The 25,973-nt window shown below is 38.0% G+C and overlaps 1 long non-coding RNA gene across 1 annotated transcript; it reads left to right on the top strand.

Annotated features, from left to right (window-relative positions):
* The first annotated feature begins 3,103 nt into the window (after nt 1-3,103).
* On the top strand, nt 3,104-9,724 carry LOC117137489. Its single transcript, XR_004459161.1, has 3 exons — nt 3,104-3,299; nt 3,866-3,911; nt 9,547-9,724. It is a non-coding gene; the product is annotated as an uncharacterized LOC117137489 (long non-coding RNA).
* Nucleotides 9,725-25,973: the final 16,249 nt, after the last annotated feature.

Raw genomic sequence — 25,973 nt, 5'->3', positions numbered from 1 at the left:
TTTCGTCGAGCCGATTATCTTCTTTCCGCGCTAAATTTACAGTTTAATGGCCTTAAGCTATAAGAGGAATCTCCAAAGCGCAAAAAAGCGGCTGGTGGTAGGCTGCCTATCCGATCAATCCGCTGTAGAGGGAGCCCACCCTGGGATTGCTAAAGATTCCGAATGGTCTGCGTTGTTTCCCAACAACTGATTCCACCTGTCCCGATTATTTTACCACCACAAGGGCACATTGAGTCTCCTCATTTGCAGCACCTTTGTAGATCAATCATATCACCATGTCAACACGGTTTTATGAACCGCAGATTAACAACCACTAACCTTTTGAAGCTAACTTCTTTCGTAATACAGGGCTTCAAAAATAATCTTCAATCAAATGTCTTCTACACTGACTTTAGTAAAGCATTTGAATCTGTTAATCATTACCTTCTAGTAACGAAACTTGTTCTATTAGGTTTCCCTGTTGATCTTCTAAATTGGATTTTAAGGTATCTGAATGGCAGGACGCAACAGGTCCTCTTTAAAAATTCTCTATATTGTATTCTCCGAGCCACCTTGGTCCGCTTCTTTTTACCTTATTTATTAACGACCTCCCCTTAGTAATAAAACATTCGCGTGTACTTATGTACGCAGACGATGTTAAATTATGTCTCCAGCACAAGGACATTTCGCGCCATTTGGACATACAATCCGATCTTGACAGCATTTAAATGAGGTGCCGTGATAACGTATTTAACTTAAATGGCTCAAAGTGTAAAGTTATGACCTTTTGTCGTGTCAACCCAATACGCACGATTTACACTCGAAGTAGGTGCCCTTTGGACAGAATAACACGGGTTGATGATCTTGGTTTTCTGACCATATATCGACTATTGTCAATAAAGCCAGGGGTGTGCTTGGTTTTATAAAATTGTGGTCTAAGGAATTTGATGATCCTTACATGACTAAGACCTTATTTACTCCGTTAGTCCGTCCGATTCTTGAATATGGATCACCTGTTTGGAGTCCACAATACGTAGTCCACTCGGACCGCATTGAATCGGTCCAAAAAAATGTCTTAACTTTTACCTTGCGGCGCCTAAATTGGGATACAAACCGTATATTACCTCCTTATTCCAGTAGACTACTTTTAATTAATTTACCTTCCCTAGCTAACCCTAGCTAACTATGCTTGGAACAGTCTTTATTTGTAAGCTTATTCGTGGGGATGTTGAGAGTCCCGACTTGATTAGTCGGCTTAACTTCTCGGTTCCAAGAAGATTAACTAGAAACTATATACCCCGTATCTTAAATCATTGTAGATCTAACTATGAGTTGCATGACCCTTACAGAGTATTATGTTCTGACTATAATAGACTTTATCCTATTATCTTTAATCTTGACTCTCTGCCGCTCCTAAAGCAATCAATTTTAATTTATTTAGTACATAATTAGATCCTACTAACACTAATATTTATTTATTATTTAACATTATGTTCGTTTCCTCGTCTCTGTTCTCTTTTCTATAACGCGTCTATCTTCTCGCGAATCGATCTGTACTATACATGGTAGCGCCCCTAGGTCATTTGCGCGGGTTAAAAAAATAAAGAACAAATACCCATTACTCGTAGATTAAAAGGATACACTAGATTTGTTGGAGAGTATGTAGAAGGAAGCGTTTCCGACCATAAAAAGTACATACATATATTCTTGACCAGGATCAATAGCCGAGTCTATTTGGGCCTGTCCTTCCGTATGAACTTCGAGATCTTAGTAACTATAAAAGCTAGAGTTGAGATTAAGCATAAGCTTAATTATTAAAGAAAATTGTTTTTATTTTGTATTATTATTAATATTTATTATTATTTTTAGTATTATTATTATTTATAGTATTATTATATTATTATTTATAGTTTTATTTAATATTTATTCGGTGATAAACTTTTTCACTTATACTATTACAAGACACTTTATTACTAGCGACAAAGACAAGGGCAATGGCGACGCTGCTGCGCTTCCCATTGTGACCTTTTAATTGTATCCTTTTTTATGTATCCTGATTCTAGATCGATTGTTTCTTTATAAAATCTTAAATTAGTTACGTGGAATAAGTCGGCATATGATTCTTAAGTAGGAACATTCTTTTTGTCTTTGAACAGGAAAAATTCGTGATTTGAGTAATCAATTATTTCTGAAGTGGTTATCATTACGAATGGTATTAAAAGTAATAAGAAATGCATTATCTGTAATTTTAAAAGAAATATAATATTTGTTAAAACTTAATATTGGCTTTGTGAATAATTCTTATTTTATTATTATTATTATTTTGTCAGGTAAGTTTTCCTTAACAACCTGTTTCTTATATCTTGTTTTAGGCTTATTCCTACCGTTATGTGGTATGATATTCTAAAAAGATAAGTAAAAGATAAAGACTGATGTTCTGTTTCTATTTCAATACCGATTACTCCATATAAATAGTTTCTGATATTTTTAAGAGCGCAAACAATTCTATTTTATCTGTGGCGTAAAGTTTCTCGGTTTTATTTAAAGTTTTAGATATGAAAGTAATTGGTGTATTATCCTGTGATAAAACCGCTCCGATAGCTACATCTGACGCGTCTGTTTTCAAAGTGAACTTTTATCATAATCTGGTTGAACTAATTAAACTTGTGCTATTAAATTATCTTTGAGTTAGTAAAAGGCTTTTACAGCTGGCTCATCTAACTGTATTGTTATTTTTGTAGACATTCTCCGAGAAATTTTACCATTATCCTCTCATAAGTATTTGGTTAAAGGTTTGGAAATTTTTGCGTAATTTCGGGCAAGTATTCGGTAATATCCAGTGAGGCCTAAAAAACTTTAAAGCTCTGTAATGTTTTGTGGAGTCGGATACTTCATAATTGTGGACAATTTTTTCAGGATCTGTTTTAATTACATTGTGAGAAAAAATATAACAAAGAAATGCGGTTTCTAATTTAAAGAATTTAGATTTTTCAAGAGATATTTTCATATTAGCTTGTTGTAAAATATTTATTATTTGAATTAAATCAGGATAATGATGTTCAGTTGTATGTCTCTCATGTCTCTCTCTCTGTATCACAGTGTTAGTGACGCCAGTGCGGAGAAACCATCGATTGTTTTCGAAAAGCATGGATGGTTTGAAAAAACTTAAAACCATCGATAGTGCCATCGATGGTTTTCCAGCTCTAGTTTTAATCCATTTCTGACGGTCTGACGAAGCAGTGAAAAGTTTTTTTTGTGGTTGGCCATCAAAAAGTGGGAAAATAAGATTCAAATTATCATTGAGGCACTGGAAAATTCAGGTTAGATATCTCTTAAACATAATTTAAATATAATGCAGACGCACTGCCGAAATATTAAGCCCGAGATCAACTGGGACTCGGAAGTGAGCAAGGCGAAGTCGTTTGGAGTGAAGCGTTGGATCACCAAGCGAAAATAGAAGGACGGCGGCTGTTTTTGCGGGAAACCAGGACAGGGGGCCTAGAGGCCCGAGAAAATGAAAATTATAAATATAAATGAAATTACGGAAAACTGGCATGCATTTGTGATGCATGCCATGAGCCGTTGGTTTTTTTTTTTAGAAAATATTAAAGTTCGAAAGAAATAGCGACCGAACCGCCGGTCTCCGAAGTTCGCCAAAAAAATTCGCGACCTACCGCAATTTTTGGCTCGATGCAACGCAAAAAGTTTGCACATGCTTAAGAGAACTTAAGAGAAGCGGATATTCCTGGTTCCAGCCCAGCTTCCAAACGGTTCGGGATGACAACACGGCGATCGAGCTGCGATCGCCTGTGGCGCGGCATGTCTCCATATTATTTTGTTTTTTAATTGTTATACTTTTTACCTGCATAAACCTTGAATTCCACAGGAAAATCACCCGGAAGCGCTTTCGTCGGTGGATTCCCAAAAAATGGGTGAGTTTTTTTGACCGATTTATTTAATTAAAAAAAAAACATGCGATAAATAAGTGAAATTAAATTCAGATAAAAGCGGTCCTGGTCCCACGGTGCGCAAGGCGCATCAATATTTTTATCGCCTAAGTATTAGTGGAATCAGTATCGTTTACAAGGCCAAGGTCTCTAGCAGACCGAAATGGTGGAATTTGTTTTCAAGGGCAAAATTTTTCTCTGATATTTGTCTAATACCGCTTTATTCTTTGTTTCTTTTTGGCCCGTTTAATTTTTGGCACACGCACATATGTCCGAAAAGAAATGTATGTTTATTTTTAATTGATTTTTGAGGTACAAAATTGTGTCTTCCCCTAGAATAATTTCATCTAAATTAAGTATTTATTTGAAGGGAAATCGAAAACTGTAAATATTAGGTCTAAATTAACATGTATGATAGCTGTTAGAAATTTTATTCGTTCTAATATATTCCTTTTTATAATGTTTTGAATAACGAAACTTTGCGATCGAAGGGGACATTCTGGATGACAATAATTTGTGATTTTTGGTAAAGAATGGCCAAGGTAGGGCGGGCATAACACGATCCTCCACCACACCTAAGGATCGAGCAGAAGTTTGTAGGGTAAAAAAATCTTTCTGCCCGTTGTCTGTGTCGTAGATGGCGATTTGCCGCCCTTTTCCTAATTGTCGTAGCACGCAACCACATTGATGATATGTAGAAAGAAATTAGTCTTAGATTCAACTAACTACCCCATATAACCGACAAGGAGCAGCTGGACATTCGCGCGTGCGTCCTGGAATATCTCATGACACCACCCTAGCCTTATAAATCTTTACACAATCTACAAAGAGCTGAAAACCCGTCTCCAAGAAGAACACACAAAATTGGACACACAACAAAACTATAGGCCATCTGAGCAGCAAGTAACGAAAACTAAAGCTATGATGCAAGCCTTACAACAGAGCATGATGGAATTCATGACATTCAAGACATGATGCGTAATCAAAACCTTTTGATACAAATGCTTGTTTTCCAACAATCAAAATAAGTAATGGCTACCTTACGCATTGCTACGTGGAACGCCAATGGCGTTTCACAGTGCAAACTTGAGCTAGCTCAATTCCTACATGAGAAGCAACTCGACGTAATGCTTCTTTCGGAAACTCAACTTACAAGCAAATACAATTTTCAAATAATGGTACAAATCACCCCGATGGTAGAGCACACGGTGGGACCGGCATTCTAATTAAGAACCGTATGAAGCACCACTTTTATACAGAGTTTGCTTAAATTTATCTTCAGGCCACATCTATCAATATACAGCTTGAGGACAACACTCACCTCACTCTAACGGCCGTATTCGTATATGATCATCTATCCCCTGGGACACATACTGTGTCCACATACTGGCCATCAGACCTCAATAAGCTGACTGACTTTATTGACTTCGCAGTCACGAAAAATATTTCTCGCAGTTTGGTTAAAGCTGAATGTCTGCCAGACCTGTCATCTGATCACTCGCCTGTACTAATTTATCTGGCTCAGGTATAAAAAATATATTAGTTCACACCTTGAGCTAAGCCCAAAACTCAATACAGAATCTGATATAGAGAGCTGCACAGGTACACTGGAATCCATTCTTACGGAAGCAGCTCGTAATGCAACACCTAAAATCACAAACATTACAAAACGACGATTTCGTAGAGAATGACAATTTTCCAGATCACCATCTGCAAAACAAAAGCTTAAAATAGCCACACGAAAGGTGACCAACGCTTTGAAACAAGAGCAAGAATACGCTCAGAGCCGATATATAGAGCAACTTTCACCAACAGGTACTAAACATAAGTCACTGTGGAGAGCCCACCCAACTCTTTGCCCACCGACTGAAACCATTTTGCCCATAAGGCATTCCTGATGCAGACAGAGCCACCACATTTGCCGCTCACCTACAAAATGTATTTACGGTAAAAGAGGCTACTAGCACATTTGGGCTACCTTCTTCAACCGCAAACTGCCACCAGCAACACACCCCAATTGTGTTTCGTCCAAGAAAATCTCAGCCCGAAAAAATCCTCCGGCTACGACCTTATTACCCCGGAGAGATGATCATCGATTCATCATTCTGCAGTTTGCTACCTAACAGCTCCACTGACCACGAAATTAAGGCTGGTGTCCCCCAGCGGTCTTAGGCCTACTTTATACCTCATCTATACTGCTGACATTCCTACAAACAGTTGCCTAACAGTGTCCACGTTTGCCGACGATACAGCTATCCTTAGCCGTTCAAGGTCCCCAATTCAACCTACAACTCAGCTGGTATTGCACCTCATAGACATTGAGAAGTCTGACTGGCGAATAAAAGTAAACGAGAAAAAATGCAAGCACGTGACATTTACGATAAACAGACAATATTGCCCACCACTTTTGTTGAACAACATACCACTCCCGAAAGCAGATGATGTAACGTACCTACACCTTGACAGAAGACTCACATGGCGCAGGCACATTGAAGCTAAAAAACCCATATTAAACTCAAAGCCAACAATTTACACTGGCTCATCAACGCTGGCTCTCCCCTCAGCCTGGACCACAAGGTCTTACTCTATAATTCTGTATTGAAACCCATCTGGACCTATGTCGCACAGCTATGAGGCAGCTCCAGTAACAGCAATATTGTCATCATACAGCAATCAAAGATTCTGAGAACCATCACTGGGGCACCGTGGTACGTTCGGAACGAAAACATCCAAAGAGACTTAAATATTTCATCAGAATGCAATGCAATCACAGAACTTATGGAAAAATATCATAGCAAGCTTTCCTCGCACCTCAACCACCTAGCGAAAAATCTAACACAGCTCAGCTGTTGTTCCCGTCTCCGACGAAAGAACCACTAACCCATTTTTAGAGACGTTTAATCTCAGAACAGTTGGAAAAATAAAACAACTGTTTAGAAAAATTTTTTAATAGTTAAGATTTTTAAGCTTATTGTTAGTACTTATTCGAGACAATTCAATAAATGAAAACAAAGTTAAAAAAAAAAGTATTCCAACGCCATCTAACTACTGTGACAGTGATCGTCGAAACACGTAATTGGAAATTAATTAGAGCAATAATCCAATTAAGAAATTAATATTTAAAAAGGTGGACTGATTACTTTTACAAGACACCTTTAATAATTAAAATCAGACTCAACAAGAAACCAAACCAAACTCTATAACCAAAAAAAAAATACAAAAATATTGAACAAAATCAACACCAAGAAGGAAGGAAGAGCTGAGGGCAATCCCTCGCTACAGCTAAAAACAAAAAATTGAAGGAAGACCCCAAAATAAAATAATCAGGACTATTAAACTGAAGGAAGATCCCAACAGAAAGTAATAAGCACAACTAAACGGAAGGAAGACTCCAACGGAAAGTATCATGAGCTGAACATAATATTAAGTCTTTAAAACAAAAATTTTTTAATAAAATAAGAGCAGATATAGGGAATACTGTAAAGATTACATTTAAATATTATAAAATCAATTAAAGAAAACAATCTGGAAAAGTTAATAAATAGTTTGGAAAATTTAAATTTAACAATGGCAACCGGATGTTCAGCACCAACCTAGTCTACCTTAACCAACCTTAATTAACCTATTAATAAATGTACAATTGGGTGAAGTGACCAGAAAAATGGAAGGGATTGAAGGGCAGTTAAACGCTAGCAGAAATGTAGTGGAGGATTATAAAATACAAACAATTGACCCAACCATAAATTGCTAAACCACCCTAGAAGTAGTTAAATCCTTACCAAAGTTCACAGGTGAAATAACCCAATATGTAGGCTGGAGAGAAGCGGTAGAAACTGGCATGAGTCTATATAAAATTCAAAGCAAACTATATTTTATCACAATTCTACGTAATAAAATCATGGGAGCAGCACATTGTATTCCAACCAAAGACACTAGAATAATAAGATGCGTAACGCCATACGATTTTTTGGCACACGATTTTTTCGCCGTGGCTCTAGAGGTGGCTTCAGGCTCTCTAGAGTTTTTGTTCGACAGCGAGAGAGCGGAGAGCGCTACAGCAAACAGCTCTTTTCTACGCATACAGTGATGCATTGTAAATTTTACAAAATATGCCCTTCACCTTAGAAGTTCTTAGACTTTAAATCTATATTATTTTTGATCAATTGCCTTAACGTTATTGTTATTTAAATAAAGCTTAGAAATAGTAATAGCCGAATCATAATATTACGAAAAAAATTTCAATAATGACTTTATATTAGAATATTTGTCATAAGAATTATTAAGGCAATGATTTTGATGGTTGAGTGCTTGTGTCCGCACTTCGCGCCTTGAGATATGACTTTTGCAATAAACAGTTTTCATATATTTATTTATTTTATCAATTTTTATTTTCTACTACGTATTATTTTTATGAATTATTTATTTCTCAATGTAATGTCTTCTTTTTGGAAAATTTATGTTTTAAATTACAGTATTTATAATAATTTCCTTGGTATTTGCTCTAATTATTTAGTATATTTATTAAGTCATTTGACTTAATATGATGGATGTAAATGATCAATTTTTATTATTTAAAATGCGCATTATATTCAGTTGTTTTTCAGTTTCAGTTTTATTTTGTTCTATTCAAATTTTAAATTTTTAAAAGGCGCGCAATTGTATCACATTGCTACGAATTTGGCCAAAACTCCAAACATGTAAATTCCTTCCTTGGATCAGAATTGGTTTCGGCCCAAAAATCGTCTTCTTGCACATGTACGCACACATATACACGTTTTCGACTTTTGTTTTTACTCACACAAGCAAGCAAATTATATTTTTAGATTTCTTACGCTCTCAGCGTAAGCGAGCGGAAAGAGAGCAATTTTGACCGTCACCAAAAGTTGCTGCATAGTGCCAAACCACAATGTATGGCCGTTACGCATCTTGTTATTCTAGTGCCTTTGTTCTAACTAACCATGGTACCGTTTTAAACTTTCAAGCAATTCTTTCCAGATTGGATTTTATTTATAACGATAAAAGACCAATCCATATTCTCAAATCAGAATTTAGCATCCTAAGACAGGGAAGCTTAAGCATTACCGAATTCTACAACGAAGTAAACAAGAAAATGATAGGAAACAAAAACAATTAGAAACAATGTAATTAAAACAGATCCAGAAAAAATGTCCACAATTATGAAGTATCCGACTCCACAAAACAATAGAGAGCTTCGAAGTTTTTTAGGCCTCATTGGATATTAACGAAAATTTGTCCGAAATTACGCGAAAATTGCCGAACGTTTAACCAAATACTTAGGAGGAGAAAATGGTAAAATTTCTAGGAGAATGTTTACAAAAATAACAATACAGTTAGATGACCCAGCTGTAAAAGCCTTTCAACCAGATTATAATAAAAAATGCACTGTGACAACGGATGCATCAGATGTAGATGAGCGGTTTTATCACAGGATAATAAACCAATTACTTTCATATATAAAACCTTAAATAAAACTGAATAACTTTATGCCACGAATTAAAAAGAATTGCTTGCGCTCTTGAAAATTTCAGAAACTATTTATATAGAGTAATCGGTATAGAAATTCAAACAGACCATCAATCTTTATTTTTTACAATTTCAGATAAAAACCCGAACCTAGAAATGAAAAGATGGCATTCTTTCATAGAAAGTTTCATCCAAAAATAATATATAAGCCCGGAACAACAAATGTAGTAGCTGACGCTTTATCTCGAATAAAAATAAATAATATTAAAAACAGTTGCCATCAACTAGATCAAAAAGGGGAATAAATGAGTTAGGCACTCTTTGGAAATGGTTAGCTGGAACTCCGGATCACGATGACTTCACTAAAATACAGAATAAAATAAATTTTAAAAACATTTTTATTGATCAGGAATTGCCGTTAAAAAAACATTGTTTACGATTGTTAATATTCGACTTGCACAAGATAAGTGATACTATTACACTGGCGAAAATTGATGTATTTAACACAAAAATGTTAAATAATGAAGACATTAAATAAATATTAAATAGCCAACACAAGCCTATAATTATTGCAGTTCTAATGAATATCTCCGTATTCAAAATTGTACTACATAACGAACTCTTTATTATTTATATCAAATACCCTGTTATAGTAAATAGATGCGAAATTTATTATGCCAGATCCATTTCACATAATAATTGAAAATTACTAATAAGTTATCAGGTCGCAAAATGCGAAAATACTTTCTGTGCAATATCTAATTTTAAGAACAAACTTTTTGATAACAATGGTATTTAAAAAAAAATGATAATATTGTTTTACCCGCTTACTAAATGGAGAGAAATCAATTTGCACTAAAAGAAAAAAAATGAGAATATGATATCTACATTAATGAAGGTGCCATTCTTATAAATGGAAATAAAAACGTAAACAATTCTCATTTAGACGGGTCATATTTAATAACATTTAACGGCACAACCACAATAAATAATATTTCATACACTAATTTAAAAAACAAAATACTTTAACACATAACCACTATCCACTTTAAGAATCTGGAAATATCAGATTACATAAAACCCAACAACTCAGAACTTACTCTTGACAACATTAATATTTTAAACCCATTTATTGAAAATTTCAATTGAAAAATATCAATTTTATTTATATTTATTTATTTCATTTATACTACACTAATAATAAAATTCAGTTCTATTATATTATATTTGTAGTTTGGTAATTCCTAAGAATATTTCTCCACCCTGTGATGTTAAGATACGATATTATGATGTACGGATTCTTCACTTAATAAATAATAATTAAAAAAAAAATTATATTTGTAACCAAACAAAAACAGGCAGAACTAGAAAAACCAAACACTGAGAAAGAATTTTTAACAGAATTAAGAGAGCGTTTAAGCGAAATTCATAATGAAGCGGGGCGTGTCATTTTAAAAGGGGCAGAGTTATCCAACCCATAAATATAGCAATCTGCTCCAGTTGATAAACAAATTTCAAACTTTAATCTCAGCAGCATTGCCTTTACGCTTGTCTTTTTCGCCAACACTTAGCCTGCCTTTGCCCTTGCTTTTGTCGCCAACACTAAGCCGACCGATAACCACCGCGGTCGCTCTTTTGTATAAGTAAATTGTAAGGAAGGCGGAGTGAAAACATCCAAAGAGACCTAAATATCCCATCAGTTACCAACGCAATCACGGAACTTAAGAAAAAAATACCATAGCAAGCTTTACACGCACCCCAACCACCTAGCGCGAGGTCTAATCCAGCTCAGCAGCCGTTCCCGTCTCCGGCGAAAGGACCTACCAACCCAGCGAATAAATTATTAGGGCCGTTTAATCATAGAACAGTTGGAAAAATAATACAACTGTTCAAAAAATACTTGTTATAGTTAAGATTTTTAAACTTATTGTTAGTTCTTATACAAGAAGATTCAATAAATAAAAAAATTCTAAAAAAAAAAAAAAAAAAAAAGAAGGCATCATTACGTTACTATAGACGTATTCTTCTTTATTAACATAAAGAGACATTTTCTTTTTTTACCCTATTCTTTACATTGAGTAGGAGAAACTTTACAATTTACTTAAACCTATTTTAGACTTTCTTAAATATTAACACTAATTTTTCTTGTTTACAATTTCAAAGACATTTCTTCTCAATATTCTTGGTTTCTATGTTAAGCAAAAGTTCAAATTATTAATACACTTACAAATGCTAAAGATAAATTAATAATGATGTTTTCTATAATCTCGGTATCGTTTCGGTAATTATTATACTGCATGCATCACGAAAATCTTTCCATTTAACTGTCTTGGCGTCTTTCCGATATCTCCAATACCATTCGCGTATTCCTACATAAAGCGTCATAATCTGCATTTAAACAATCAACGGTGAGAGTATTTATTTATTCCTAAAAAGTTACTATATTTATTTAATTCTTCTTTTTCTTTTAATTTTTTCCTTTAATTCGAGGCATGAGAACAAAATGAGATTTACACAAATAAATTAAATAAATTCTACTGGTGGTCTTCACATTAACAAATTTCTGGCTCCTGTCTGTTTACCCTAATTAATTTTCAAATTATTTTTCAAGCTTACTTTGACTTTTACTTTACTTACATTTTTCAACAAAAGCGATAAAGAGACACTTTCATTCTCTTACACTATTCATTACATTGAGTAGGAGAAACTTTACAATTTACTTAAACCTAATTTACTTTAATATTAACTCTAATTTTTCTCTTTTATAATTTCAAAGTCTTTTCGTCTCAATATTCTTGGATTCTAGTTTCAGCAAAAGTTCGATCTAAAAAATCATAGACGGCTTACGCAAGAGTTACGTCATACCATGCAGGTTAAGACCGTTTAGAGAAAACAGGAGCAAGCTTAATCAGCTTGTAAGGACTTCAATTGGATTTAAAGCGCGCATTTAATTCGGTTTAATTCGGTTAATTCTGTCGGACGGCGGACGTTGTCTATGTCCACTGATCGAGACTACCCTTTGGTTAACTTCACTAGACTTATTAAAAATTTCGGGAAGCAACTAAAATGCGTAGGATCCAACCTGGAAATCCATAGCATCGTTTTTGGTGCAGCGATGCAGCAAACACTCCGTGTTTGTTACAAATTATTCAACTTCTAATGATTTTTCCAAAAAATCGATATCATAAAGCAAAAAGACTCTGCCTTAAATTAAATTGCATTATCAACAGCTTTTTTGGAGACAGATGATTTGTCAGTAAATACTTTAATGCGAACTCGATTTTCTAATTATTGTACATGGCCGACATAGCTGCTCTTATTCTTTATATATTATCGGATGTAACTGGAATATACACCACAATCTTGCGTCGGTCAAGTCAAGCTTGTGCCGGGTGTCGGGTGTGTTCCACCTTATAATGAAACCATAGGACCGTCGACTCTTTATGGACCAAGTTTGACTTATCTGAGTAGACGGTCGGCTGAGGAACTCATCGGTGGATTTTAAAAGAGCTCTTCGCAGCATAATTCGATCCCAATTAAACAAGTGCGTCAGGTGTTTTTAAGTAAACCTCGTTTATCTCGTACCAAAGTAGCGAATCGATGGATTTAGCTATAAGACAGATTCGCTGCGAAATCAGGAATATCTCCATAGTTGGTTTCTTGACCAATTTCAAGTGAAATGCATAACGAGAAGGCAACGAAAAATTTGATTGAAAAAGGCAACTAACTTAAAGCATTAGAAATCAGAATTAGTTTGATCATTTCAGTATGATTTACAAAGTAAGAAACAAGTGAGAATTATATTTTCGAGTTCCCTGACTATTAAATAGCTAGTGGAAGTTCGAAATTTTATCATTTCTCTGGCACATCGGACGAAATTTGAGAATAAAATAAAATAAAAAATAAAACAAATAAATTAAATTTGACTACTAAACAATATCAATATATCACAACTATCAATATCCTAAATATCAAAATATTTTCCAAAGGTTTTGAAAATAAAATTGCTATTAGTCTTTGTCCTTGGAATCTGCGTGTCTAATCTCAATTTCCTAGCTTTATTAGGTTTTGAGAACGTGGCTTTCATGCAGACAGGCGGACATGGCCAGATTGACTCGGTTGATCCAGTTCAGAATATATATACCATATATGATCGGAAACTGCCCGTTACATGATTTTCAAGGAATATAGTGTACCCTTTTACTCTACGAGTAACGGGTAAAAATATATGCGATGCGTACCAGAGAACTGCAAGGGTGGCACTTTTTTACCACTCGACTCACACCCTACAATTTTGTGTGCGGGTGCTACCCGCCACGCACATCGCGGGTACTTACAAACACACAGTATAAATCTGAACATGCAGACAAGACACCCCGTTGTGCGCGCACCCGAATCAATACGGTGCTCTGCGTCGCGGGTGCCGATCACACACTGCCTAAAAAGGGATGAGTGACAAAAACACTTGTGGGTTTACCGTTAAACACATGGGTGTTTCCAAAAATACTCGGGTGTTTCCAAAAATACTTGTGTGTCTCGTAGATAGGCGAGTCACAGACAAGATGCGTAACTCCATACGTTTTACACTCCATACGTTTACACACTATTCTTTCGGCGTGGCTCTAGACTTTGTCGAATACTTTGTAAAATATGCCCTTCATCTTATTATTATATATTATTATAATTATATATATTATATTATATTTTATTATATTATATATTATTAATATATATATATGTATGTAATTTAATTATTATATATATATATTATTTTATATTATATATATTTTATTAAATATTATTATATATTATTAACGTTATTATTATTTAAATATAGATTATAGTAAAAATAATAGTAATAGTAATAATGCTAATAGCCGAATCTATGTACATAATGTCACAAAATTCATTTAAAAAATGACTATGTAAGATTATTTGTCAGTAGAGTATTCAGCTAGCGACGTGTGAAAAATTAATAAGGCAATGATTCGAAACTTACTTAACATCTGTAGAACGATGGCTTGCCGACTGGAGAATTTCAATAAATGTTCAAAAATGCAAGCAGGTTACCTTTACCTTAAACAAACAAACATGCCCACCACTGGTCTTGAATAACATATGCATTCCACAAGCCGACGAGGTAACATATCTGGGAGTTCATCTGGACAGGCGGCTCACTTGGCGCAAACATATAGAAGCCAAATCGAAACATCTTAAACTTAAAGCAAGGAACCTCCACTGGCTCATAAATGCTCGCTCTCCACTTAGTCTGGAGTTCAAAGCTCTTCTATACAACTCCGTCTTAAAACCTATCTGGACTTATGGCTCCGAGCTGTGGGGCAACGCATCCAGAAGTAACATAGACATTATTCAGCGAGCACAGTCAAGAATTCTGAGAATTATCACTGGAGCGCCGTGGTACCTTCGAAACGAAAACATACACAGAGACCTAAAAATCAAATTAGTAATCGAAGTAATAGCTGAGAAAAAAACGAAGTATAACGAAAAGCTGACCACCCATACAAATCCCCTCGCAAGAAAACTAATCCGAGTATGCAGTCAAAGCCGGCTGCACCGCAACGACCTCCCAGCCCAGCAATAAACTTATTAGGGCATTAATGAAAAAAAAAAAAAAAACTATCACTAAGTGAAAGTTAATTAAGTTAGATTAAGATTTGAACACTTATTGTTAGTCTCTTAACACAAAGGGAAGATTCAATAAATAACAAAAAAATTAAAAAAAAAAAAAAAAATGATTCGAAACGGGTGGCACCCATTGAAGAGCAAAGACATGAGCACGAAATTTTTCTTGGGTATTCCCTTTTACCCTTCATTTCTTATACCCGTCACGCTTCCTCCCATACAAATTTTAGGCGTACAAAAAATGACCAGAGAACTGCAGCCCGCATACAAAAAATGACGTGCGGCCGATCGTTGACTGTGCGTCCACTCACCCAAACGGTGATTGCGCAGCAGGCCTCGGGTGGTTTTTTTACTCGTAACAATAACACCACGTTGGTAAAACACTCGAGTATTTTGTGTTGCCGCAAGTAGGGTGTCAAAAAACACGGGGTGCCTAGAGTACCGAGTGTTTATCGGGTGGACGTAGAGTGCGAGTGGCGGGCTGCAGTTCTCTGATGCGTACGTCCTAGACTAGTGTTTTAGTCATTTTGCTCCGACAAGCCTGGTTAGAGGATCCTATTGCCGTATTAGTCGCCTATTACGACAAGCAACAGCGGACTGCGGTAGTATTCTCGCCAGCTAACCGGGACTAGTCTACAGGAGGATCTGAAGAGGTGGCTCTCATTTTGCTCCGACAAGCCTGGTTAGAGGAACCTATTGCCGTATTAGTCGCCTATTACGACAAGCAACAGCGGACTGCGGTAGTATTCTCGCCATCTAACCGGGACTAGTCTACAGGAGGATCTGAAGAGGTTGCTCTTCGATTTGGTAAATTGTAACTGGATCATATTTGTTAACCGATGTTACGTAATTGTGCTATTGCTTCAACAGGGATTACATTTTAAGTAGTGCTAGGCGTAGCAGTATATTAAAGAAACATTTCTTGGAGTTAAACTGTTGCCGAGTGGCATACTTGAAATGAACTGTTATATTTGATGAGCATTACCTTGAGATTTCATTTTTTCTAACGATATTTTTTAAAACTATAATTAAGTTTGAAATTGATCAGGCAAAAGATTTTGGCACTGTTGTTACGAAAAAAAATAACAGAATTAGGACTCTCTGTGGCTTGAATTCGGATAACGTAGAAATTAAAGTGAATGATGATCGTAATTTAGATGAGTCATTTACATCTGTAACATCTAATAATGTCCAGACAGGTCGAAGTGGTGAGCGTAGGCGAAATCCAGGTAAAGGTGGGCAGGATCGCCAGGTTGAAATAATTCGGGAAGGTGTGCACTTACGATGGAATGGACTCAGTTCCAGGTGTTCATATATGCTGTTTGGTTATGCAGACCGCTGCCAGCAGCAGATCATCTTATAATGAGTAATTTGAGTAATTTGAGTAATTTCATTTTATCACTCTAATACATTGCTCTGTGCAGCAATTGATTTTGCATTCCCCTCTGTGCTATGTTCCTCTCTGTCAATAGAGAGCGAGAACCACTGTTTAAATCTTTATTTTGTAAAACTTGCGCATTTGCCTTCTACATAGCAAAATCAGTTACAAATTAAGTGTTGATCACACCGGTACTGCTGTGATGCACTTTAACTCTTAATCGGTTCTGTACGGGCACTGCCGCCGTTCTTTTTCTACGTTACATCCCTGTGTGGCAAAATACATACAAGTCAATGAAAAAGCTCATTGCCTCAATATTTGGTGACCCCGACCGGTAACATTTCTTAATCGTGAACTCAAAAACAGTTTAACTAATTTCGGTGCACTTTTGTGGGTACATACTGCATTTTTCGCCCTACTTTTTGCTTGCTCTCGTTTCGTTGTCGGGTTCTTTGCTTACGCACATAAGCATTCAAGCGTAGCGGCAGTTTACCCGTGTCACTCGCCCCGTTTTCTGTTTCTTCTTTGCCTACCGCCAAATTCGTGTCGTTTTGGCTGTGCAAAAAGAATTGACTTTGTACATAAATACACACATTGCTATTGTGTGTGCAGTTTGGTTGCCGGTGCAAATACAGTCCTTGTAAAAATGCTCACCATTGTGAGTGCATTCAAACCGATGGATGCATTGTGAGTGCATTCAAACTATTGCCACGTCAGCACCCAGTCACTCGTGCCATAATACTCGACTATCATCGTCGTAATCTGCATTCTGGACCTCGCGCACTACTCGCTTCCATTCGACTGCAGTTCTGGCCCATTGACGGTCGCAAGACAGCTGCAAGTGCAGTCAGCAAATGCATCATATGTTTTCGAGCCAAGCCACACATAGCTCGCCACATTATGGGTGACCTTCCTGAGGACCGCGTAACAGTTTCACATTCATTCAAGGTCACTGGTCGGGACTTTTGCTGCCCATTTTGTTACAAACATCCTGTTCGGAATAAAGCACCCATCAAGTGCTATATCTGCATCCTTATCTGCTTTTCTACAAAGGCTATTCACCTTGAGCTGGTTCAGGATCTTAAGCATTTGTTCACATCAAACTGCAGTACATGAACTCTGCTTGACTGATAGCATTGAATGGCGATTTATCCCTCCTCGATCGCCGCATTTTGGAGGCCTCTGGGAGGCGACTGTCAAAACAGCAAAGCATCATTTTTACCGAGCTGTTGGCCCTGCCGTTTTGCCCGCTGATGGCCTGCGCTCATTTGCCACATTGCGGCAATATTTAATTCAAGACCTTTAGTTCCTCTTTCAGAACACCCGCACGAGTTGCTGTTCTCAAAACTGCCACTGGAATCTTCAATAGAGCCGTCGCTAAACTTTGCGTTCTACCCAAACAAGATGATATTGTCAGCCCGTGACCTCCAACACAAGGATGGTTGGTTATGCATCCCGCAGCCAGCAGCAGCTCATAATAAATTTAAGTTATTTTATTTTATCACTCTTATACATTGGTCTGTGCAGCAAACGATTTTGCATTCCCCTTTGTGCTATGTTCCTCTCTCTCAATAGAGAGCGAGAACAACTGTTTAAATATTTATTTTGGGAAACATCGTCATTTGCCTTCTGCACTTTAACTCTTAATCGGTTCGGTACGGGCACTGCCCGTGAAATAAAACTGAAATATTAATTGAAACAAATACTTATCGTGTTTATAAATTGCCACACAACTTCTCAAAGTCAATGAAAAATCGCATTGCCTCATCATATGCAAAACAATTATTTAGTTGATCAGCAAAGCTATTTATTCGTAGTCGTGACGTTTGTTATTGGAAAACTTTAAAACCGCATTGCTCGACGAATTTGGTGTAAGGGTGTTGTTTAGCCATTGAGCTTTTTCATTTGAGCCTTTGAAATAACAAAATTTATTGTTTAAATTTTGTTTTTAGTTTATGTAGTTTATTTTGAGAAAAACGGTTGAATGAATGCGGGGGAAGTATGTAAACGATTGACTCCAAGACTGAGAGAGATCGATTCTCCGAACGCTCTGGATACTGATGAGCGTAAAGATAAGACTGTATGCAAAGGTTTGTTTAGAGAAATGAAAAATAAAGCGCAAGCGAAAAACAATAATTGATTTACGTTAATATTAACTACTACAACTGGTTTTGCTTAATGCTGGCGACTGCATGGCCAAAATTGCTCCATCCGTGAGAAGTCAGCCTTTTAACAGAGTCCTCAAGGGGCAGCAGACACAACTTGTTCAACGCCTGCAACTTGTTCAACGCCTGCAACGCCTGGCCTCTCTGTTCAGTAGGCCAACTCGAGAGACACCATATCTGCCGGGTATCATCTGAACAATGTCTTTCACCGACAGGCCAGCTCTTTGGGTTCGCCTCTTGGAACGCTGGTGAAGTAACTTTAGAAACTCTTCTTTCCACTTAGACCAAATGATTTGCAGCACATAGGAAACTCGCTGCCACCCATCTAAGCGGTTGTAGTTGAGACCTATCACGTCAGGCTTTTCATAGGAATCAGGAGGACCGCCGTCAAAAAAATGTGCTGGGGTAGGAACGTCCAGATCAGCGGTGCTTTTTGAAAGTGAGACTAAAGGTCTAAAATTTATTGCGCCTGAGATATGGCATTCCAGAGTCTTCAGTTCATAGAATGCTACGACTGAGGGAGGCCGCTTCCGCATATAAAGCACCTTGGTTACGAAGGAAATAAATACACAGACGTAGCACTTTATCGGGGCCTTGTTGCGAGCCTCCAGTGACCAGAAAGGCATGCTATTCGTCAATCTGCTCCTTTGGATGATCCACCGTAATATATTTCTGCTCTAATGAGAAATGCTGTCCGCTCATTCATTGACAAAGGGTGCACAGCCCTCACAGACAAGTGGGAGGCTGGCTTGGTGCTGTACGTAACTGTATGGTTTATGCACTATAATCTTCTCTGTTGATTAGTCTCTCCATTAAAAACATTGCAAGTAGCTGTCCTCGTGCGAAATCCTTACACAGCGATACATTTTTCAGATGTCCCCTGTAATGGCAACAGGGTGCAAATGAAACCGGATTATTGCGAAAAACAGCTTGGGCTGGATGACTGAACCCGACATCAAGAGATCATTAAGAGAGTGGCCAGAAGAAATAGACGCTGATAGTCCAAGACCTCTCAAAGCTTAGTTGTAGTTGTCACACAGTGATGCGGAAAATGAATGCATGAATACTGATCCTTTACGACAGAATTCCGATTAAAGTTCCTCTCAAGAGATAGACACCTTCGCATGGTCTGCTGATAGGAATTTCCTAAAAAATTTAAGATAAATTTGGTCGGCAACCGGACAGAATAACCACCTAAGGGCATTCGGGCGTAGTCTCTCTTCCTTAGTAGACTGAACTATTGGGACAACTTTCTACCTCCCAGAAGCGTTGCAAGAGAACATCAAGCTTTCCATTTACATTGTCCTCATGGCCCTGGGATGCAACGCGAGAAGCTATTAAGGAAGTGCTACTTGGCCGGACACAACTTCCAGACACAACCCATTACAAGTGAGTTTTCTGCATCACCGGCAACCCTGGCAATAAACTTATTTGTTCAGCTCAAAGAAATTACTAGCACTTAATAACAGATCCACGCGCTGAGCTTCGGTAAAGTGACAGTCTGCTAACTGTATGTTTTGTGGTATTTCCCGTTCCCGAAACTGCGCCATAGGATTTTGGTTTTTTGAGTTGGTTGGCAAAACGGGATGTAATAAGATGCAATTTGCGAGCCGGAATCAGTCAATGCCCGACCAGGAATGAACGAAACGTTACGGCTTTGAACTTAAACGGCTAACAGCGCAATATCACTACCCAAATCCTGGGCAATGAGTGCGATGGCATGGGAAGGCTGCGCAGTGACAAGAGTGCTAAGACTAATTTGTGTAGCGGTAAATACAATGTTGATATATGGATTGGAATAAAGTGTGGAATCTTCATTTACATGAAGAGCACATTTAACGTAAAATATTGCCAAATGCCGCAGGACAAATGTTCGATAGACGTGGTGGTGATGTGAGGTTTCAAAGGATACTGCAAATTACCACAAAGGGAAGACCCTTCATTTCCACTCCTATATATACCCGCTCCCATCATCAAACGATTCGGAGGACGGACATAAAAATATCTGAAGCAAATGAAGCCATAAACGAATGCATCAGGTGGCACCTGCTCTGAAGAAGAGATTTTGTTTTCTAAATGCAGCAAGCTGTAATGCTTAAACCCACAAGTGCGGCAATGACTTTAATTGAATTTGTCTTGCCAATTTTTATCTGTATGTATACCAAAAACCACGGCCATCCTTTCACCTCGGAGCACCGGATTGCTCCGAATCTTTTTTAGCTGCCGGTCATAGCAACATTTAATGATTTGCTTCGATTGACAGCTGATCAGCTTTGGAGTCCTGTTGATTACTTGTCGCCTGTGGCTGTGGCGCTTGCCTGCTTTCTTTCTTTTTTTAGATTCTTTTATTAGCTTAAGGCTATTTAACTGTGAATTTTGCGCCGAAAGGAGATCATCCGCTCGACAAAAACTATCTCTAGCTACCCCAAAGCTGTTGATCAGTCCTTTCAAGAAGACAAAATTAGTACCCATATGTTCTGAATTCGGACCACTGTACAAAGACTCAAAATCAAAACTTCCCAGAGAGAGAGAACTTCTCTCCGTAAGAGAGCAGTTTGGTGGGCGAGAGAGCACTGCGAACAATGCACGAACGAGAGAGTAAACAAATCACAAATTAACAAGGAATTAGTTAATTTGTTGAAACTAGTGAACAATTCAAAAGAGATGAACTCGTGAAGCGAACGGAATTTTAATAATTATGTTTACAAAATTTTATTATAAAAGAAATTATTAAAAAACCCTCTGCTGGTTTTGCAAACACAAAAGTAAATTCGGAGCGCAGAAAAAAACACAACCGTTCGCTTTGAAGCTAGGAAAACATTTTATTAACAAAAATTGAGATTGAATGATAATACCAATAATAATAATAATAATAAATAAAAACTATAGAATGCCAGAAAGTTAAAAGCCCAAAATAAAAAGGCAAGTCGTATACTGATAAAAGACGGCATCGTCGAGCCATCTATATCAGAATATAATAGGCCACTTAGTCTTGGTACCCAAGAAATCACTGCCGTATTCGGCAGAAAAGATATGGAGACAAGTAGTTGACTATCGCCAAAAAAACAAGAAACTGCTAGCAGATAAATGCCCTCTTCAAAGAAAAGATGATATTCTTAATTACTTGGGACGTGCAGAAAATTTCTCATGTCTTGACCCGATATCTGGATTCCATCATATCGAATTAGACGAAAGGTCATGAAATAAAACATCATTCTCAACTTCAACAAGTGCATACCGCTACACCCGATTATCATTTGGTTTATAAATAACCGATGTCTTCAAATTATGTAGATGTCGCAGATCACTTAAATGTAACGACATTTCTAGTAATTGCGTGTTTCTGCTTGGCACGCGCCATGCAGGCGTCTTTTCTATTCTTTTGATGCGCGGGATGACGGAATAACGGAATAACGGAAGCGTACAGAAAAATGCGGTGTGCATTAGTATTGATGTATGTGGACTGGAGTGGGTCTCCAAAATGTGTTGGTAATGCGTGTAGAGTTAAGAACCACGCATAATTCTGATTTTTGTGAAGAGAGATTGAAGCAGTCAGTGATCGATCATTGAGCAGAACAGATATGCCTCGCTCACGGGCCAGAAAACGTTGCGAAGACACCGAGAATAGTGAAGAGGAAGAAGGGCGTCCTGATGACTCTTCGACATCAGAAGTGGGATCCGGCAGCGCGCTGGTAGTGGCATTAAGTTCAGCACTAGAGGGCAGCGCTTCGCAATGGCTCTCCCAAGGGTGTTACGCTGACATGACCTGGCTCGAGTTTAAAGAACTGTTTGTCCATCGCTTTGACACTAAAGAAACAACAGCCGCCATGTTTCTAAATATGTTGTCTAAACGACCGACTGACGGCGAATGTCTTGCAGTCCATGCAAGCCGCATGGTAACAGAACTAACGACGAAATGGCGCCAATTGAAAACGGAAGAAAATGCTGTGTCCGTCACTCTCGCGATGCTGGAAAATGTTGACAACCGTTTGCAGCGTTTAAGTTTTACATCAAATGTTCGAACCAGTGGCGATTTACAGTCCGAATTGAAAGCGTTCACTTTTTACGTTCACTTTTCACTGTTAAGAAGGCTTGATACTTTTTTGTGAAATTGGCTTGATGGGTTTATACGAGTTGAAATGGACATATTGAATCTTTTGTTTGTGAAAGGAAAATGAAAAAATAATCTGCGTCGTTTTTCTGCAAGTACCGTTGGAGCGGACGACAACGACGAGTCGCCTGTTTAGTTGCACGACGATGTGTCGCGACGTTGCCGCCGAGTGTGGTTCGCCATTTTGTTGCAGTTAAGTTTAAATTTGGTAACGGTAGTAATAGACTGCGTCATCTGAGTGCCACGTATGTTGGCCGGATTGTCGAGTTGTAAGCTGTGAGCTAGGCTAACAAAAGATGGACTGGCCGGTTTGAAAAACTGTGCGCTAGTAGAAAAATGTATTGGAAATCCAGAACTTTAACGATTTATGTGTGAAGAAGATAAAATTATGATTGATTGCTTGAAAGTTGTTGGTAATCCGGATCTCATGGCTTGAATGTAATAAGTGAAAGTTTTAAATATTTGTATTGGTTTGCTTTGAAGTTATCAAGAATGGAGAATAACTTAATGAATTAATAACGATGATCGATATTAAGGGATTACTAGCACACGAGGACGTGTGATAGGTCAGGAAGGCCGTGTCGCAGATCATTTAAATGTAACGACATTTCTAGTAGGGCGTCCTGATGACTCTTCGACATAGACAATAACGGATAATAAGCTCCCCTCTCTCGCAAGCTTATACTCTTGTACTTTCAAACCTACAATTTGCCTTAGCGTTCTGCCGATCGATCTACAATTAAGTCGCTCATAACCATCGTCCGAAAAATAAATCTCGTCTTTAAATTGCTAAAAAACAGCTAATAAAAAAATAATAATAAAAAAAATTCAAAAAAATTTTAAAAAGTGTGGATGTGGCAGGTTTGGGCGGCTTGTGGGCGTTAGGTTTATGTCTCTAGAATCTGTATGCTTAATCTCAACCTTTTAATTTTAATAGTTCCTGAGATCGAGATGTTCATACGGACAAACGGACGGACGGACAGACGAACAGATGGACAGACTGACAGACGAACAGATGGACAGACTGACAGTCGGACACTCGGACATGGCCAGATCGATTCGTCCAGTGATCCTGATCAAGAATTCTGATGGTCGGAATCGCTTCCTTCGGCCCGTTACATACTTTTTAACGAATACCTTTAACGAATATAATAAGAGAATTTTCTGGCCAGAAGTGCAATAATAACAACAAGCTAGTTTTAACAGACTAACAGACAGACTAAACGTTTGCAGACCGACAATTGTTAAGCAGGCGATTCCGATATTTTGCACGCAATTTGTCTCTTCTCTTCGCTGTTTGACCGCGCGCCATACTTTGCTGCATTTTGTGGACACCCTTCGCAGCCATCAATTAAATCGCATTCGACCAGTCAGTCAAGTTGTCAGTCAAGCAAGTGTCTATTCTGCCGTTAATCCTGAAATTGAAACTCCAAGCTCCCTGTCTAGCAGTTATCTAATGGTTCAGGGTCCCACTTCCGATGTTGTTCTGCTAACCACAGCTTGTAGTACTTGTAAAAAACCGCTCGGGGTTATTCATATCCTGCAGGGCATTGCTTAATTCTGTCTCCCAGCTGCATCTGGTGACTTCTCGTTTTCGCACCAGTTACAGCTCAAAAAACTCGTTTAGTTGCTATAGTTTCAGGTGTCGGCGAGGCAAGTGCGCCAACTGACGGATTTACAGTCGATATTTGCTTACAATCTCAGACACCACGCTGCTCACCGCATTAATTAGCCCTACTATAACAGACCATCAACCCAGCATAGACTTGAACATAGAAGACTAGGATATTCCAGCCAACATTCGGTTAGCGGATCCTGCCTTCAATAAGCCTCGACGTATAGACTTGCTGATTGGAGCAAGCATGTTCTATGATTTGTTATGCGTCGGACAGCTCAAGTTTGTTTCTGGACTGCCACATCTTTAAAAAAAACTCCTGAACTCCACTTCAGGTAGAGGACAACGCAATTAGAATAGTTTTATGTTGACTGCCAATTGTGTCTTGAATAATCAAAGTGATGATAGTCTAGATGAGGTTGTTCGCCGCTTCTGGGAGTTAGAGAGCTGCAATGAGGCACTTTGCGCTAAAACCAAGGAAGGACTTGTTTGCGTGAGGCATTTCGTTGACACTTATACCCGATTACCTACAGGTGAATACTCTGTGCATTTGCCATTTAAATGCAAGTTCACAAATTTAGGCGAGTCCTACGCGCATCTGGAGCAATAGCTAGAGCGGCAGCCTCGCCACAGAGAACAATATTCGGGCTTTCAAAAAACTATCTAACCTTAACTCTGCAGATATTATTTCGTCTAGGTATTTTCCTCCGAATCATTGTGTGTTGAAAGGGGATAGTATAACAACTAAGCTTTGTGTGGTATTTGATGGATCGGCAATCATTTCGTCTCCTAATAAGGTGCTTCCAGCAGGTCGAGTCATACAACATAAGCTGTTTGACAATTTAATGAAATTTCGATCATATGCAATTGACTTCACTAGAGACATATGCAAAAGGTATCGTTGTGTCCGTATGGCTCCAGATAATTATTACCAATGCATCTTGTGGAGAGACTCTCCTAAGAAGGAGTTAAGTGTGTTCAAGTTGCACACAGTCACTTATGGAACCAAGCCAGCTTTATTTAATTTATTATTTTTGTTCTTGTCTCTGTCTCAAACTAAAAAACCTAGTTAGCGTTCTATCTCATCGGACCATTATCAACGACTTTTAAATGACTTAAGTGGTCGTTTCTCACACCAGACTCACTTACAAAATTCCGATCTCCCACGTCGTGCATGCTGTTGGCTGTGACGCCCGAGAATCCCAGCCTCTCGGCCAGCCACAAACGATAGATTCCAAGGGAATTTCCCGCCAGAGAGCCACTTCCAAGGGGCAAAACATTCGCCCGATCCCTGAGCTCCACCAGCCGCTGGCCATCTTCCCTTAATGCAAACGCGTGCGAGAGCAGCCAGTCGGAGAACTGAACGGTCTGGGCCCGCTGCAGATGGGTGTATCCTGGCATGAGGACGACCAGGTGGAGTTCCGCCTGCCTGGTGCAGTTTAGTTGTTAAATGCAAGTTTTTCACGATCAGGGACGAACCTTTTAACTTTAACGTATTTGTCGTCAACCGAGTGGCCTCTATTCAGAAGCTAAAAAGCGGAAGACCGATCTGCTATTCTTTCCAGAGGTGCAACTTGTGATCATGTGATCTAATCTAAGCTTTCAAAATACTGGCCAAGCTATTGTCTTATTAAACGACCACTAAATGACC

This window comes from Drosophila mauritiana, chromosome 2R (assembly GCF_004382145.1).
Source record: "Drosophila mauritiana strain mau12 chromosome 2R, ASM438214v1, whole genome shotgun sequence".
In the NCBI taxonomy this organism is placed as follows: Eukaryota; Metazoa; Arthropoda; class Insecta; order Diptera; family Drosophilidae; genus Drosophila; species Drosophila mauritiana.
The sequence above is the reverse complement of the archived record's forward strand: the minus strand, read 5'-3'. Positions and strand labels throughout refer to the sequence as shown.